At 37.7% G+C, this 17,189-nt stretch overlaps 1 protein-coding gene across 1 annotated transcript in view; it reads left to right on the top strand.

The window, feature by feature from the left end:
* Positions 1–14,686: 14,686 nt before the first annotated feature.
* The window catches only part of eva1ba (eva-1 homolog Ba (C. elegans)), a 49,821-nt gene continuing 47,318 nt past the window's right edge, over positions 14,687–17,189 (top strand). The window contains exon 1 of the mRNA XM_055163630.1: positions 14,687–14,702. The gene's annotated coding sequence lies outside the window, so the exon portion shown is untranslated. The remainder of the gene's footprint in view (positions 14,703–17,189) is intronic.

Genomic DNA, 17,189 nt, shown 5'->3' with positions numbered 1-17,189 from the left:
GAGCTGCAGAGGTTGCACTAGCACTGACTATTGATTAGCTGCAGGTCTTGGGGTTAAGGTAGAGACCATTCACGTCAGAGAGAGGCATTTTAAGTTTATACCAACTGGGTTTAGTCATAGGAAGTGGCAGCTCAAACCCACGGCTCATACTGCTCCTGCACTGAGTAATCATATTGAGAACCAAAACACAAAATGACCACATAAACAAGCTGCCCATCATGAACAATGTTTTTGGAATGAAGAATCAGATTAACAGTTGTGCCACATAACTTGTAGAATGCAAACTAAATTATAAAGTTTTCAGTAATTGCCATCCCAACAGCAGTGAAAGCTATATTTGATTTGGCCATGTTTACCTTCTAGCTTGGAACACAATTGAAACACACTGAAATACAAATTGTACAGACTGCGAAGTAAATTACAAAGGTTTCAGTGATAGACGGCCCGAGATCCAAATGGAATACATTCTGAAAAACACTGGTCTTATATTGTCCTGATGACTACTTTTGTTGCTATGGAGATGAGTGAAGAATTATATCATCAAGTAAATTGCAATGCTTACTCCAATGACCAGCCAGTCCCTTCTACATTCTGTTCAAATCCAGAAGGAACTCAAGCTATGCAATAGAAGGTTCAAATCCTGCATCCTAATTTGAGACAGCTCAACCACAACTACTAATTTGTAGTACAGAAATGCAGAAGACGTCTCCTCTCCAAAATGATTTTAACATTCAGAACAAAATGTATAACTTCTTTTACCTGAGATAAATAATAGTTTGGTGCTTCAATTGTTGATTCTGGAAAAATACGCAATGTTTCTCAGTCCTTCGTGTTGTTTTTCCCCTTTTTTTTCGTGTAAACCACCATGTTTGTCTTTGTAAAGTTTAGTCAAAGCATGTGGCTTTGGCTGGTCTGGTAACCAATGTTTATTGCCCTTATCTAAAATATCCTGTTATGGGGTGACTGTAATTAAACCACTGCAGGCCTTTTATTTTGACTGTAACTTGAGGCACTCACTGTGTTGGTACATGAGTGAGAAGTGATTCATTACCCAAAACCTCTGATAACCCCTCACCACGAGAAACCACAAGCTGTTAAAGATGGTAGATTTACCCAAACTGTGCGTGGACTGTTACCTCCTCTTCTTCTTTAAGCCCTCCGCCTACTCTTTATCCTGCTCTTTTGATAACAGACTGGATTTCCTCCTCTTCACGAGAAAACCACGTCTCTGCTTTGTGCGTGTAAATATCTTGTCCAATCAAAGAGTAAGAGTTCAGAGCTGCTGTAATCAGTGCAGGCTCATTCTAAGGCGTAACCAGCCCTGACAAAGGCTTTATGATTTAATGATGTTTAATCCTGGCTTTGTACACACCACATCCATTTTCAGTGTTTATGACAGAGAGAGCGTCCCAAACAGTAGCTCATTGTTACAGCTTGTATTATAAGTCTCTCATAAACCTGGTGTCTGAATGCAAGATATCTGTTATAGTGCTTCGGGTCATTTGGTTTTATCACCAGGTTTTGAGCTAAGTTTTTATAGTGGAGTGTATCTTTTTACTCAAATAACCTGTCAAAACTTGTACTAAGCTTGTCATCAGATATATTTTACACTAAGCTTACAGCCCTATTACTGCATCTTTTTATTCGTAATGTCGTAAATATAATTAATTTTATTGTGTAATGATTAAAGAAGATTCGCAGCCGTCATACGAGCAGCTAATGTGGATCCTAATAAAACAATAAACAATAAACCACCTCCCCAGCACCTCCTCATCCTCCCATCATTTCTTATACCTCTCCTCATCCTCTCATTGTCCCCTTCACTCTCCTCATCGTCTCATCGTCCTCTTCACCCTCCTCATCCACTCATTGTCAACTTTTCTTTTTAGCCTCACCTCTACCACCTCCAGTGTCCAGGCCCCAAAGGAAAGACATCTCCTAAACGTCCTTCATCGCAATATCTTCTGCTGTGGTCTGAATAGCAAAATTCAATAAAACTACTAATACTTTCTCTTTGTCTTTCTGAGTCACCCCAGGTTGAAATGCAGTGTGTAGAGGGCTGTTACTTTATCCTCAAATAACTTGCCAAAAGTTGCACGACGCTGGCCCCACTGAATCACCAGAGTCCTCAAACATATTTTACACTTTGCTTACAGTAGATGTAAGATACAGCGCTGAAGCAGAAATGGTGTCTGCGTCATTTCTGGTAAAAGTCCAGGAGATAGTCACGTCCAAACTTTTCTACTGGTAAATGGAGAGTGTGTAGGAGTGTGATTTCAGACTTAGGAAGAGTTCGGCTGAATAAATAGACTGCTAATTAAAAGTGATAGTGATTGATGCCTTAGTAGATTTCTGCATATTATAATTGACTCAGTACAGCTCCCTAAGTCTCTGGCACATTCATATTTTGCCAGTTGCAGTCTACCAAGGGTTAGAACTGTATGATTAATTAGGAATGCTACGTGAAACTGACAGTATGTCATTTGTGACCAATTTTAAGTATGCCTAACATATAATTTTTAGACGCTAAGAACGCTTAGAACAAATGTACCTCTAGTCTTCTCATAATTTACACTAAATCTGTTACTTAGATGTTTTGCTAGGAATCCATAGGACTTGGCAGGTAATTGCATAGTAATTTTGGTACAAATTAAAGTGCTGCTAGCTAGCGTGATCTGGAGCTTATCCATAGCTGTTGCCGTATTTTTTTGGTTATGATGACGTTACAACAAAGCACTGCAATTTTCTAAGGCAGGAGTCAGCAGATTTGTTTCCTTTATTAAGTTTTGGATGAATATTTCATTTTAAAATGTGCACATTCTAACATAATAATCCACAGGTCTCATAGATTATAACTCATAGATTATAACTATATATATATATAGCAGGCTCAAGCAATATTGTTCTTTAAGAGCTTCTGACTATGTCAAACTTTTCACTTCTCATTTATCCATAGTTGCATTTTGAGCAATTCATGCATCTTTATTCTTCTTGCTATCCATAGGTGGGGTCATTAGCAGGGTCCGGCAGCTCTTTGTTGTGATGATGTTTAGGGAGACATAGCGTAAAGATTCATAGATATCCAACTATAGGCAAAAATATAATGTTGTCATTTAGAGGTACATTGTGTAACTTTTTTGTAGAGGGCCCTTCAGTTGCTTGTCTCCATTTAGATGTTATTGCTTTAAACTTCTCAATCTCCATAGAAACATGCAGGAGATGCCACCAGGCCATTTTACAAGTGAGATCATTGAAGAGGTTACCCCACTCACAGTAAGTAATACACCCATGCGCCCATAATTGAATACATGCATCTTAAGTTTAATACCATATTATTGAACATTACAGGCAAAGCAATAGCATCTTCAAAGGAGCAGATCCGCAAGCTGAAAAGTTACACAGTGTACCTTTAAACTGAATATTAATATTCATTGTCAGTTAATGTATATCTTTTGACCCAACATCTCATCTGAATCTGTAAAAGCAAACTCTTAAACCTCATTCCTCAAACCAAAGTCGGCTGGCACAATGTTGATTTAACTGTCTACATAGTTGGCCCTGTTTTCATTGGCATACGCTCACCTGAAATAGAAATGGTTGGGATGTTTAAATAATACCATCGGGTACATAGTCCATACAAGGATGTGGCTCACTTAAACTTGGATGTGTCTATATAGTCCCACAGTATGCTAAACTATGGGATGTGGTTAAAGATATAGGATTTACTTTAGCGCATATGCAGTTTTATGTATATGATTTTGGGTACCCAGTGATTTCTTATTTTCTTTCCTGTCTGCCAACTTTCTCAACATAAGCAACAATTTTCACCACAAGCAATTTAACTTTAGGGCAAAAAGTAAAGAAAAGTTCACCTCCTACAACCACATATACTTGTACTTACTGCCTGTGTCTGCATATGATCCCTGTCTCTTCCCACAGAAAGCCAAATGGAGCCCTGAACTAGTCATTACTGGCCTCCCAACTGTACGCTCTGCTGAGTTCTCTGGCCTATTTCTACCCCGTCAGGATGAGTTCGGTGACACACAATCACATAGGATTCAGTCATTCTTGTGCTGCCGTCCTCTTTTCCTCATTCCCACCGAGGCATGGGTGGAGTGGCACTTACAAAAAAACCCAAAAGTAGGATTTCCCCAGGTTTTACTAAGCAGCCATGAAGAAGCACACGGCCTGTCTGGACCAAAACGTGTCCTTATTGAGGTGCATGTGAATTCCATAGGGTCATGGGTTTGGGGTGACTTCCATAGATTTATTTACACATAAGTAGCTATTTGGTTTAGCTTTATATTGGCTTAAAGGTACAATATGTAACATTTCTGGTAAGGGTATGCCACCAGCTTATCTCCAAGGAGATTTTTGTTTGCTCTGACTAAAATGTTCAATTTTATGCATAATGCAAAATTATCGATCTTGCATTTGTTATATTTGCAGATGCTTTTTCCTAACCTGACTCATGCCAGATTGATGTTTCTCTCTGAATTGAGCTTTATACATTATCAGTCTGGGATGGCTCTTGGCGAAAGTGATTGGAAAAAAAAGAGCGTGATGGCAAATATTTGAATCTGATTGATCGAAGCTTCACCACAGCAGAGCAAGCCAAAAAAGCTAACTTTTGTTCCATCCAGCCTTTGGAGTCTGTGAACTCACAAATATCACAAGAATATATTTTGCTGGTAAGGTTAGCTTTTTCCTACTATGAATATCAGTTTTCTTGCTGTGGCCAGAACAGTTACTTAGTGCCCCTTTAAGAGAAACTAAAGCCATCAAATAAAAGGAGATTGGTTAATTCCATCTATTACATCCACCTGTCACTCACTCAGACCATGATGAAGGCTGAGCTGCTTTAACATGCTTTTTGAAAAACATGACATTTTTGAACGATATCGCAATGATCTTTACAGATTGGAAGATTAAGGCTTCAGACATCACAGATCCATATCATTATCCACACCACTTTTGAGAGGTTCCACTGGGACTGAGACATTTAAGTGCTGTTGAATAAACCTAAGGCAAAAGCAATAATCTCCATTTGTGAGAGTGGAGCTGCAGAGTTGGAGAAGCGGATATTTGAAACAGAAGTAGTGTCTCCAGAGTGCTCTCGTCAGTCTGTCCTCATTATGCCCATGTTTGGAGGTGAGCTACCTGCCAGCCTCGTGCTACTGGCTCAGTGGGATATGAGGGCTTTGGTCATGGCTGTCCATCACCGTGAAGCTCCAGTTACACAGTGTCAGTGGGGAGTATTATAGGCCTATTATGACAGCTGATGGAGCCCTTTTGGACTTCCACAGAGTATTTTTATTTTATTATTTGATTATCTCCTCTATCCAATAACTGAGGGCACAGATGTGTGCTTTTGTCAGACAATACATCATTTGCATTTGAATTTCACATTGTTACAAAAAATGTGTTATTTGTAGTTATGGGTGGCTGGCCTAGAACAAAACACAAATATACTGACTGTTTTGGTTGGCTTAGGAAGTCTTTTGTTCTTTGAGTGCCTTATTTTCCCTACTTTTTCCTCATTTAATTTTACTTGTATTGCCCATATATGCATGCTTGTTTAGGCTTTGGCAGATGCAAAAATAGTAAATTTTGCAGCCAAACCACTACCTGCACAAACCTAATGTCAGAAATATAAAGAAAATGGAATCATCAAAACCATGAATATGTTAAATGTATTGCATAGACATGCTTCCTTTTAAACAAGCCACAAAATTGTTGCCTGTCACAGAATAATTTTGTAAAATATACCAAAAATACTCTTAGTGATATATTGATACACCAGTCCACAATATCAGTGCTGTTTCACCAAATTTAGTATTATGATATAGAAATATTTCAGCATAAGGATGGGGCAGAATTTTTACAAGATTCTGTCTATGAGAACGAGACAAGACAAGATTTGGACATGTTTCTTTATGAATAAATTGTGCAGTTCAGTTAACTATGGTCTCACAATTTGTTATTTAATTTATTTAAACGTGCACTGTGTAATGTTTTATGGTTATATGTTTGTCGCCATGGAGATGTTATATGTATGTTCCACAGTATGGCATTAACATATATAGCAAGCATTTATTTTATCTCTGGTATTTATAACTGAAAAATACCTTGAAAGACATGCATTCATACTGTGAGTAGGGATGCCTCTTCTCCACCGGTCTCCTTAGATAAGTTTTATGCCATACTGTGGAACATTCAAGACAAAGTGGACCTTTAATATTTTTGCTGTCATTGTAGCGCTGCATTTTGAAATTTTGTTTGAATTTGGAATGTGGAACTGCAGCTTCTCAAGACGCTTAAGAGATGCAAAGTGAGTGGGTTAGGTATTTTTTTTGTCCAAAGCTAATGTAAAAAATATGTCTTTTTGCATTTTCTTTTTCCATCGTACATGTAGAATTGTTGATTGTGAATCTCTATTTTCTGAAATTACCCTGCATGACAACAGATTAGTGCAAAGAGAGCGGGTGTGTACTTGTTTAGACATATAAATTGAAGCCCTTCCTTTTCATTGCGTTTCTTAAGAGGCTCTACCTTCTGAAAGGCTTTTTAAAGGCACTAGTGGCTCAAGATCTCGACAGCCTGTCATTTCCTTCAAGATAATGAATGTATTTGAAAAACGTGGGTGCCAAGCTATCATTTCATGTTTTTGGAAGTAACACGGCGTTCTGTGCAAAGTTGCCTGGAAAAACACTGATAAAGGGAACACTCTGAGAGAGCACATTATGCAGATATCATCTCTTCCTGTGTTAATACAAATCAAATGCCAAAGAGCCATTTACCCCTGAGAACATGGAGAATTATTCAGAGTAATAGCATGCATGTTCAAGTTGATGAGGTTAGCATGTTGTTTATTGGACTATTCTTTATTATAGTTTTTGGTCCTTTTGTGCAAATCTGATCTAAGCTATCTAAAAAAAATACTTGAATACTATTAAGAATATGGCTTTGTTGAGTTTTTTAGATTTCCATTTTTATCTTGACTCAAACTGAAAAAGAGTTGACAATCTGTCCAAATTAAAGACAATTTCAACTATAACTATATATCCTTAATGCTAAAGTGACCATATAGCCAAGTTAAAGATCCATTTGTAACATTTTAGAGAACAAATTAGGCAAAATTTTACATGCATTGTTTAATGTCAGGTGTTTTTGTTGCTCTAAAATTCCTTAAATTGTTAAAAACATGCATGCTGATTGTAAACATGCTTGCCTCTCCACAGACCAGACACATAATTTGGTGTGGTGTGCGGTACAAGAATTTTTTTGTTTTTGGGTACAGCCCTTTTTTAACCACAAACCTTTAAGAGAGCTGTGTAGTCACATTTTGTGCAGCTATATCTTTGTATTAACGCCTTAAAATAAGCCTTTGTGTGTATTTTTAGGCAGCAAATCAACCAAAACAAAATACTGGCCCGTGCTGGAGATATAAGGCTGATACAACGCTAAAAAGTCCAAATATCTTTCTATCTCCAGTTTAAATCCACACAACATGGCTCTTGTGCAAGTCAAACAGTCCATTGAGGGCATGCAGGTGCAGATGGTGAAGTGTAAAATTCATAGTAAGCCTTAAGCTCCATATTAAATGACTGTACTGTAAATCTGGCTGTAAAAGCACAGACTGGGCTGTTATTTATGAGGCCCACACTGGACTGCATTCTGACCACCTCTGCAGCAGTTTCACAGTTTCACTCGACACACCTGGACTCTGAAGAGAACCTGAGAACCAGAGCTTTGTCCGTAGTTCACATTTCGTTACAGTATCCAAGGGCTAAGTGAATGAGAGGGCATTAAAGTGTCACATGAAAGGCCTGTAGTTTTGTATTATTTATATGAATGAGCGTAGGGGCAGGAGCAGGGCAGAGGGTCTGTTTTACTACGACAAAGGTGTCAGCTGTGTTTATGTTTCAGAATGCAGGCACAAGGAGTCAGACAGAGTGCAAGAGCCGAGACTAAGTACTAGAAAACGAAAAAGTGTAAGTCATTTTAATGGAGTTGTGTTTTGTTTCATTCACACATGTTTAACACACAAATCCTGAATATTGAGGCTGAGTTCTTCTCTCAAACAGAAAACACTGCTCCACCTTGTGATATTATGTGGTAATACAGGAAGTGCTCCATTGTGTTTTTAAGCTCCATGCACCTTCATTAGAATCATTGTGATGATTTCAGCCCTGGAATTGCCCACCTCTTCTAAACTAAAGGTAAAATGTAGCTGTTAACTTGAATTCCAGCTCTAAAATGTTTTAAAATGTTAATTCTTGTCCTTAGTTGTTACTTTAAATTCCCTCCATTGTTCAGTTTTCATTTGACTTAAAGGCTAATGGTCTCTCACCAATCTAACCGTTATTAGACAGAGGTTCTGTTATTGTGATGCTCTTCAATTGGATTATTACAGTACACTAATCATGGCAATTTTTTTACACTTTGGGTCTGGCCATTTTTTTGAGTGTATGGAGCTCAATAGTGACTGCCCTCCACTAGTTCTGAAATTTAACATTCATTTTTCTCATAGATTTTACAGGGAAAAAAATTATATTAGACTTTTGAAAGCTTGCTCTGGGCAAATCAGCTGTGTGGTAACTAACTGACCATAATATCTGTCCAACTTATTCCACTCCACCCACTTTTGTCTCCAACTGCTCCTAAATCATGCTTGTTTTGTGGTGGCACTTCCAGTTAAGTGGGGATCCCATTCATGTCAATGGAGAATTTGGGAAACATTTTGGTAAATGGTCACATTTTTTTATAGCACTTTTCCACCTTCAAAGCACTCAAAGCACGTCACATCTTAAATATCACATCTTAAATATGACATAAAGCCGGTTCATTCATGTAAAATGTTCCGTTTTCATGTGCGCCAATAAGTCACACTGTAATGATTCTCAGGAGGCTTTAAAACAGCTTTATAGTTCGTATTGGACTTAACTGCTGTTAGGATTGGCAACCCCATACAAAATAATACAACCCAAATCATGATGGCGGTGCCACGGCAACTTATGGAATAAAGTGAATAATTTTACTTAAAATGTATTTCTGAATCTTTATAAACCACAAAGTTATTAAAACATTTGCTCAGCCTCCATGATGTCTTTGAACTCATAATATTTGAAAGTCTATGGGAAAGATAAATGGAAATTTTACTTCTGGAACTAGGGTCGACTTCGAAGTGGGCGTGACTGTTGAGCTCCATAGACGTATATAGTTACTTGGTCATAGTTCAGCAATCTAAAAACAGTGAAACTAAACAGAACATGAATTAATGAGTTACAGTTACTAATTTGTATTATTTATAACTGTAATATGTTACAGGACTAAGTTACAACATCCAACATTAAGTTTAAGAAGTTGACTTTTTTAATGGTGCTTATTCCACACTTCCTTGCTCGGTTTCGCCTCTCTCCCCCTCTCCCCCTCTCGTAGACTGCCCAGCTGCCCTGAGTGAATACTTTGTGAGCCTTTAATGGTTTATTTGCAGTGCTGGGGTGTTCTGGGGTAACTGTCTGCTTGTGCACGCTGTATGTCTGGACTCCAGGCAAAACATCACCCCCCACGGCTGGAGTGCCTCACCACCACTGAGCCATCACTATTTCTCCAAGCCTCAGAATACATAAATACACTCAATGCACACAGGGAGTACTTAAAAGCTGTATAAGCAAATTACAACTAGGGCTGCATGGTATATCACAAAAATATTGATACTATATTAGTGTGTAATATAATAATTAGTATCGCAAGAAAAATATAAAAATGTAATGACACAAAGTTTAACATCTGACAGAAAATTTACTGTTTTCTTTACAGTGTAATGATAAAAAGGCAGATTTTATTCATGATTCTCTTTTATTAAGTAGTATTTTAGCCATGTTTTGATCTCCTTAAAGTTCTTATTTGTACACGTTAGTTAAGGTATGTACATTTTTATTTAATATACTTTGTCAAAAAGTATGAAATCGCTGCTTTCTTTTAAAAAAAAAGAAAAGAAAGAAAAGTAGCAATTAAACCTTGCCATTGCCAGGTTTTCTCAGTATATCAAAGAACCATATCTCAACGTGAAAGCTCAGAACCTCAGGAATTCAGTCATTGAGCTTCAGAGGCTGCACTAGCACTCATGAATGACTGGCTGTAGGTGCTGGGGTTTAGGTAGTGACCATTCAGATCAGGAAGTCTTTTCAGGTTTAAACCAACTGGATTTCAGAATTGAAACTGGCAACCCAAATGAGAGACTCATGTGAAGCTCATTCTGCTTCCTGATTGAATAATCATCTTGACAACCAAAACACCAAATTATAACAGAAATGGGTCGTCATGTGCTAATTCATCATAATTGTTATCAGCAAAAGCATTATTTGATTTGAGCATGTTTACCTTGTATTTGGGAGCATAGATAGCTCATATTTATGAAGTTTAAAACCTAAATCGTACATACGGATCCATCAAAATACCAAATGCATCAATATTGTTATCACATTGCAAAACATGGTAATGGAATATCCCATCTTTTTATATCGTGCAGCCATAATTAAGCAGATTATTTTTACAACTTGTATTAGATTACATGTCTGTATATGTAATTACCATCCAGTAACTTAAGCAGACACACTGTTTAGTTTGGACCCCATAAAGAGGAATGTATAATGTATAGCACAGTTCTATTCATCTGTTTAATTTTGCCTTAGTGTATAGGCCCAGTCCTTGGGTTACATGTAGCAAAACACATCTGCATAATGGATTCACAGATTTCGTGCACTTACAGGTAGGTGTAGTGGCTGAAGAGGAAATGAGGTCCAGCTTGTGTTGTAACCTACCGCCACAGCTGCAGCCAGGGAGATGTTTATGACGTCTCACCCAATGGAGCAAGAAATTATATAACCACGAAAGTAGACTGGAATTTCAGTAGTGCTTTCACGGTGGTCAGTCTGATCAAGCATTTAAGATTTATATGAAACAATAGGTTGCATTCATGTCATAGTTATTTTCTATTTCATGTAATTTAAAGGTCCTATATTACACAAAATTGACTATTCCAAACCTTTACCCAGAATGCAGTTACCCCCTCAAAAATATACTTGGAGTTGTGTTTTGTTTCATTCACACGTGTTTGAGTAACCCTGCATTAACCCTGCCCAACTTTCTGCATCTCCAAAGCTCAAAATGCTCTGTTCACCTTGGAGGCACATTGCACACATTAGCAAACAAAAGTTTTAAGATTGTCAGAAAACTCAAGAAAAAAATCTATATGAGTATTCAATGTCCTGTAACAGAGCTTTAGACAGAGCAGTGCTTACAGTTATTATCACACCCAAGAGAATGTTGTTGACGACAGCTGTAAAGTATAAATACAGAGTAAAGTGTACAGATTGTGTTCTAAAAGTTGGCATATTTTTGGCACATTTCTACACTTTTCTCTCACAATTCAGGTGTATAATTTAGTTTGTGTTGTAAGTGAAGTCTGTGGGTTCATATAGTGGAGCCTTGTCTCGTCAGTATAAACATCATGACTGTATGAAGGTTGATATCTGGTGCTGCTGAGGGTTTCCACACTGAGGGAGTCACGCTTTTGAATTCCTCTGTCACACACACCTGACGAATGACTGAACTAGGCTTACTGTAGTGGGCTGTTGGAGATGCGCTGATAAAAGATGTCTTTATAGATCTGTCCTGATCGTGTCAGCACTTGCCCCTGGTCCGGAGATGGTAAATCATTAAGTGCTTAATGCGTTTGGTGAGTGGCGAGGAGCCAGTGCAGCTGTCGACTTCAAGTTCAAAAGTGTTCATGGTCAGTGAGAGAGAAAAGTCTCTATGAAGGTTCTATATACTGCATTATTTTTATTTCATCAAGAGCAACTTTGGGCACCTTTGCATTTGTATTTTATATTTTAAAGTTACTCTGTTGTGATGGCGATTAAGTTATTTGTACTTATACCAAAACGTTTCCAGCAGAGGGCACACTGTGAAGTCAAGAAGTTCAAAGGTTGAGAAATAACGGCTGCAAACTGCAAATTTAGATCTTAGGTGTTGACTTTGTTGAAGGCCAAAAGTGGAATATAAAATGTAGAGAAAGACTTCCTGGTTTACCAACTAATGATATCACAGAGTGAAACTGAAAATGTTGAGCTCTGAATAAAGAAACACTCTGAATAGACTGAATTACTAAAATTCTGCACATTTACAAGTATGTTTTTTTGTTTGTTTGTTTGTTTGTTTTCTTGTCTTTTAATATGCATTGCCTTTTTCAGAAATAAATACAAATACAAAGTATGCAACAACAAAGCTAGAGATTGAGGCTAATTTGTATGGCCAATTTAGGAAATTATTAAACAGAGCAAAATGTAACCTATCTTGAGCTCATTAAAACTAGTATAAGAGCACATGGTAACAAAGTACAGCTATGTGGTGTTGAAAATTATAGTCTGTTGTCGAAGGAAAAAATAGTTTTTTGTTTTAATTTTGGTATTGAAACAAGTATGGAGCCTAATTCTTAGTATTAAAATCAAGTTTGAAATTTTAGTGCCATGACAACACTAGACTCCATTTCCACTTCAGAAATATTTTTATGAGGAAACAGCAAACCTCAACAATTGCAGATTTTGCATAGTATCATTTATATACCTTTTTATACCTTTAAAAACAGACAGCTCACATCTGCACCCTTCGAACATCTGCTTCCTCCACCCACAGCTCTTCATAACACAACCTGTCACCGTTACAAGCAGTTGGAGCATTCTTTGACACCACTCCTCTCCTCCGTCGGTGTGCGTGTGTCAGAGGGCCTGTTTACCAATGAAAAGCCTGTTATCACAACTGTCACTGTTGTTGACTGGAGCTGTGGGGGTCATTCCAGGCAGAGTGTCCAAAGGGCTACAGGCTGACCACGAAGCAGATGATGTTGATTTAGTGTTTTGTTCTTACAAAGAGGAATGCCAGGTCAGAGAAGCAGGAAGTGAGCTGTGTTGAACCACTACATAGGGCTTACTCTTCTGGGCTGGGGGTATACTCAGGAAACGGATGGCTGACTCAGGTTCAGGGAAGAGTGACTGTGTTCCAGCTCATTGTCAGGGGGTACATGTGGGGTTTATTATGGTTTTGTGTGGGCTGCTGTTGTCGAAAACACATGGGTAACAAAACATGACCAATCTGAAATGTGAAAAGAGAGAAAATCAATAGTATAGATATTAAAGGTCCTATATTATATAAAACTGATTCTTGTTCCCCTTAAGCCATGTTATAAGGTTGTTACCTCATCAAAAGCAGATCTGGAGTTATGTTTTGTTTCATTTACAGTTTGTTTTTTTGAGTAACCCTTCATTCAAACCTTCATTATTAGTCGATTAACATCTCCAGAATTCAAAATGCTCTGTAACTCTTTGTGATGTCATGAAATGGTACTTTTCAACTTAACAGCTCTTTTTTATATTTAGTTTTGTAGAGATTGCAAATTCCAGGGCTGAAATGGTCCAAATGATTCTAGTGAAGGTGTATTGAGTTTAAAAACACAGTGGGGCACTTCCTGTCTTACCACATGACATCACAAGGTGTACAGGGGTCAATGGGTGTTGAAAGGATGAAAAGGAGTGTTTTCTGTTTGAGGGAAGAAGCTCAGCCTAAATATACAGGATTTGTGTGATAAACATGTGTGAATGAAACAAAACACAACTCCAGATATGTTTATGATGAGGAAACAACATTATAACAAAGATCAGAAAATAGCGTAATGTGGGCCCGTTAAGGATTCAGTTCAAGCACATTTTGAATATGTGCAACAGAATTAAAGGTGGATTTTCTGGGGGAGACTGCTTATCTATAGAGACATTATTGTTTTGCCTGAAATGTTACATGTAGCTCCTTGGAGACAAATGACAGCACCAGGCCAAGTTAGATCAGATCTGGAACTGAATCAATACAAGAGAGATTAGTTGAATGCTATACTGTAGAACATTCCTGAGCAATAACACAATGACATCTCCAGGACCACGAGACAAGTAGGGGGTGGACCCTCTACAGAGAGTTTAATAGTGAACCTTTAAAGGAACTTAAGCCTTCACTCTGTTTTAAAAATATAACTAAACTAAACACAACTAAAGCTGGGTTGCCAGTGCCTTAACCTGCTTGGTTAATGATTAATGATTGGCTGAAGGTTCTGGAGTTTAGAGAACATGTCTGTCTACCTTTTATTTGGGGATAGGTCATGTTGATGAAATTTTAAATCAAAATCTTACATACTCTCTCTTAATTTGATAGACAACTGAAATATGAACTATTATCAACTGAACACTAAAAAAATTTGACTGACAATTACTAAGTAGAATTTTAAGGATTTGATTTTCATTAAGTTTAATAGCTGAATTATACATTTTCTCTCAATAATTTCTGTAGTTAAAAAGGTTTTTGTTCCTGTGCCAAATGACCTTAACATTACTGTCCTTTTCGCTAAAACTTATCAAGCCAGTCTTGCGTATTGCCTGGGGGTGCAGCACTTTTCATATCTTTAATGGTCTTTTAATGTTTTTAAGGTTGAACAGCTGCTGTGCGTCCAGGCCTGTCTAGTCCTGTCTGTAGAAGTGGAAAAAGCACTGCCCTGAGCTGCTCTCCATCAGCAGCTGTGTGCACCGTGTTATTATCTGGATTACACTCTCCTCCGCTCCACCTTAATGAGAGGCTGTTATGTGCTCCAACAGACACAGGTATGGTGTGTAGTGTGTATATAAAGTACAGACTTAACACCTATATCATTCTAATTATTGATATGCACAAATCAAGCCATTACAAACATGTTTCGCACACAAGACTTGAGTGTTTGTTGTTAGCCACTTGAACATTTTTTTCAATTACAAGGAAGTTACTGACTCTATGAGCAGTGTGCGTCTTTATAACTAATTCACAGTTTACTCAATTTATATATGTGTGCCCATGGCTATTCAAATAAATTGCTTTACTTAAAGGTCATATATTACACGAAATTGACATTTTGGAGCTTCAAGCCGTGTTATAATGCTGATAACCCCTCTAAAACATGTCTGGAGTTGTGCTCTGTTGTATTCACACATGTTTGAGTTTAAAAACACAGTGGAGCACTTGTTGTATGCCACATGACATCACAAGGTGGAACACAGTGTTTTCTGTTTGAGAGAAGAAATATGCAGGGTTTGTATGAAATGAATGAAAGAAAACAAAATTCCAGGTATGTTTTTGATGAGGAAACAGCATTATAACATAGATCAGAAAATAGTGTAATATGGACTCTTTAATACAGCCGAATATTCACCATCTAAAACACTTTATTTTTTTATGTAATGTTAAGATGTAGAATTAAAGACATATAGGTTAACCTATTAACCTATTAACCTGCTGATGAATTACCCTAGATTAGAATTAAGGCTGCAAATTAATCATAATAGACACAATTAGCAAATTGCAAAGGCTGTGTTTTTTGAAGTATTGTCATTTCCACAATTATCTCCACAAACAGCAAAATATCCTGTCATATTCTGCATAAAAAATCACTTACCCTGTATTAGATCTGTACAGACATGTTTCAAAATGTGATGGTTGAATTAGTTTGTCAGTTTATATTTCAGTCTTTTTGTCAATTCTTCTGGCCACATTTGTGGAGTTTGAACAAAATCCCATTATTAAAACAGAAATCGTGATCTCAATGCTTGTCAGATCACAATTCATACGGATGCACTGACTGAGCTTTTTCAGGTACCATACTGATTCCAGTAACTTTCTGATCCCACTACGACCAGAAAATAGTCTCAGTTTATATGTCTAACCAGAATATATCCGAATCACTAAAGCTGATATCTACTCAGTATTGGTGACAATATCTAATTCCAGTATTGGATTGATGCATCATTAACAATTCACAAATCACATTTCGATATTTTTTCCCAAATATCTCAGACCTAATTAGAATAACCTTTGGTGTGTACAATCTTATAAATACTATGTTATTGTTTTTTTTAGGGAAAACAGTTACAATTAAAGCTCAATACAATTTGAAATGTAAACTACTATCAATTAATCATAACTGTACAATTTCAGCATTATAATTTAGTATTTTAAAAGTTGTGAGGATGACATGAATGACAGAGTGCCTTTATAATAATCACTTTCACTGTGCCTTAAATTGACCCTGGTGACTTCCTATTTTAGCTGTATTGAATGCACTAGACAACAATACTCCGCACAATTAAACCACCCTTTCCCTCATAGCCTTCCTGTACTTGTTACATGATCCAGACGCCATTTGAGGACAGCTATTCTCTAATTTGTAGTGAAATAAATTCTGCCGAGAAACTCCTCTTTAAATTGCCCTGGAGTTTTGGACATTTGCCAACCATCTTTCATCTAGATCCCAAGGCGTTCATTTGACTAACCCATTCTTACATCTGAGTGTTTGCGTGTGGTATCTGAAATTCACAGCAGCGTGTCAATGGCCACCAGTGGGAAAATTGTGAATGAAAACAGATTGCTTGTTGACATTATTGATGCTACTTTGTATGTCATTATATTTGGGCTTTTGAAATTCCTGCTCCCACCAAGGCTGCACAATTGGCTGCGGTTTAGAGCTAAAATAGGCCCGCATGCCACACTGAAGCTTTCACTTTACATGTCCCTGGTCGTAAATAGTTGGGTATTTTTATCTGTCTGTGGGATAGCAAAAGTCAAATAGATTTTAAGGTCTATTTATCATGTGGTGCTTGTGGACAGTGCACACAATAACAGGAAGTACTGTAAATCTGGGAGATCCTACGGGGAAATGTGGAGATGAGATGGTGTGGTTTTATTGGGCATGTGATTGGCAGATGGGAGCCCAGAGGAGACACTACTGTGCAGTGGGTTTCAAATAAGGTGGATGCACAGAGGATTTTCTGGTGGTGCTTACAGTAAGAGAGTGAGATTGACAGGCAGATCGGTGCAGCGTCTGAATGATGTGGTCTCTGTACGTTGTGGTGAAGAAGAAGCTGAGTCCAAGAGCAAAGCTCTTGATTTACTGCTCAATCTACAGTCCTAACCTCACCTATGTTCATGAGCTTTGGCTAATGACAGAAAAGACAAATTTCCTTCACAGACTGGCATGGCGCCCTTAGAGATTGGGTGAGGAGTTCAGTCAATAAGGAATAAAGCTGCTACTCCTCCATGTCGAGAAAAGTTGCAGCTGAGGC

Source organism: Boleophthalmus pectinirostris, unplaced genomic scaffold, assembly GCF_026225935.1.
Source record: "Boleophthalmus pectinirostris isolate CB_2022bp ecotype Guang Dong unplaced genomic scaffold, ASM2622593v1 HiC_scaffold_6, whole genome shotgun sequence".
Lineage (NCBI taxonomy): Eukaryota > Metazoa > Chordata > Actinopteri > Gobiiformes > Gobiidae > Boleophthalmus > Boleophthalmus pectinirostris.
This window is presented reverse-complemented; position numbering and strand designations above follow the sequence as displayed.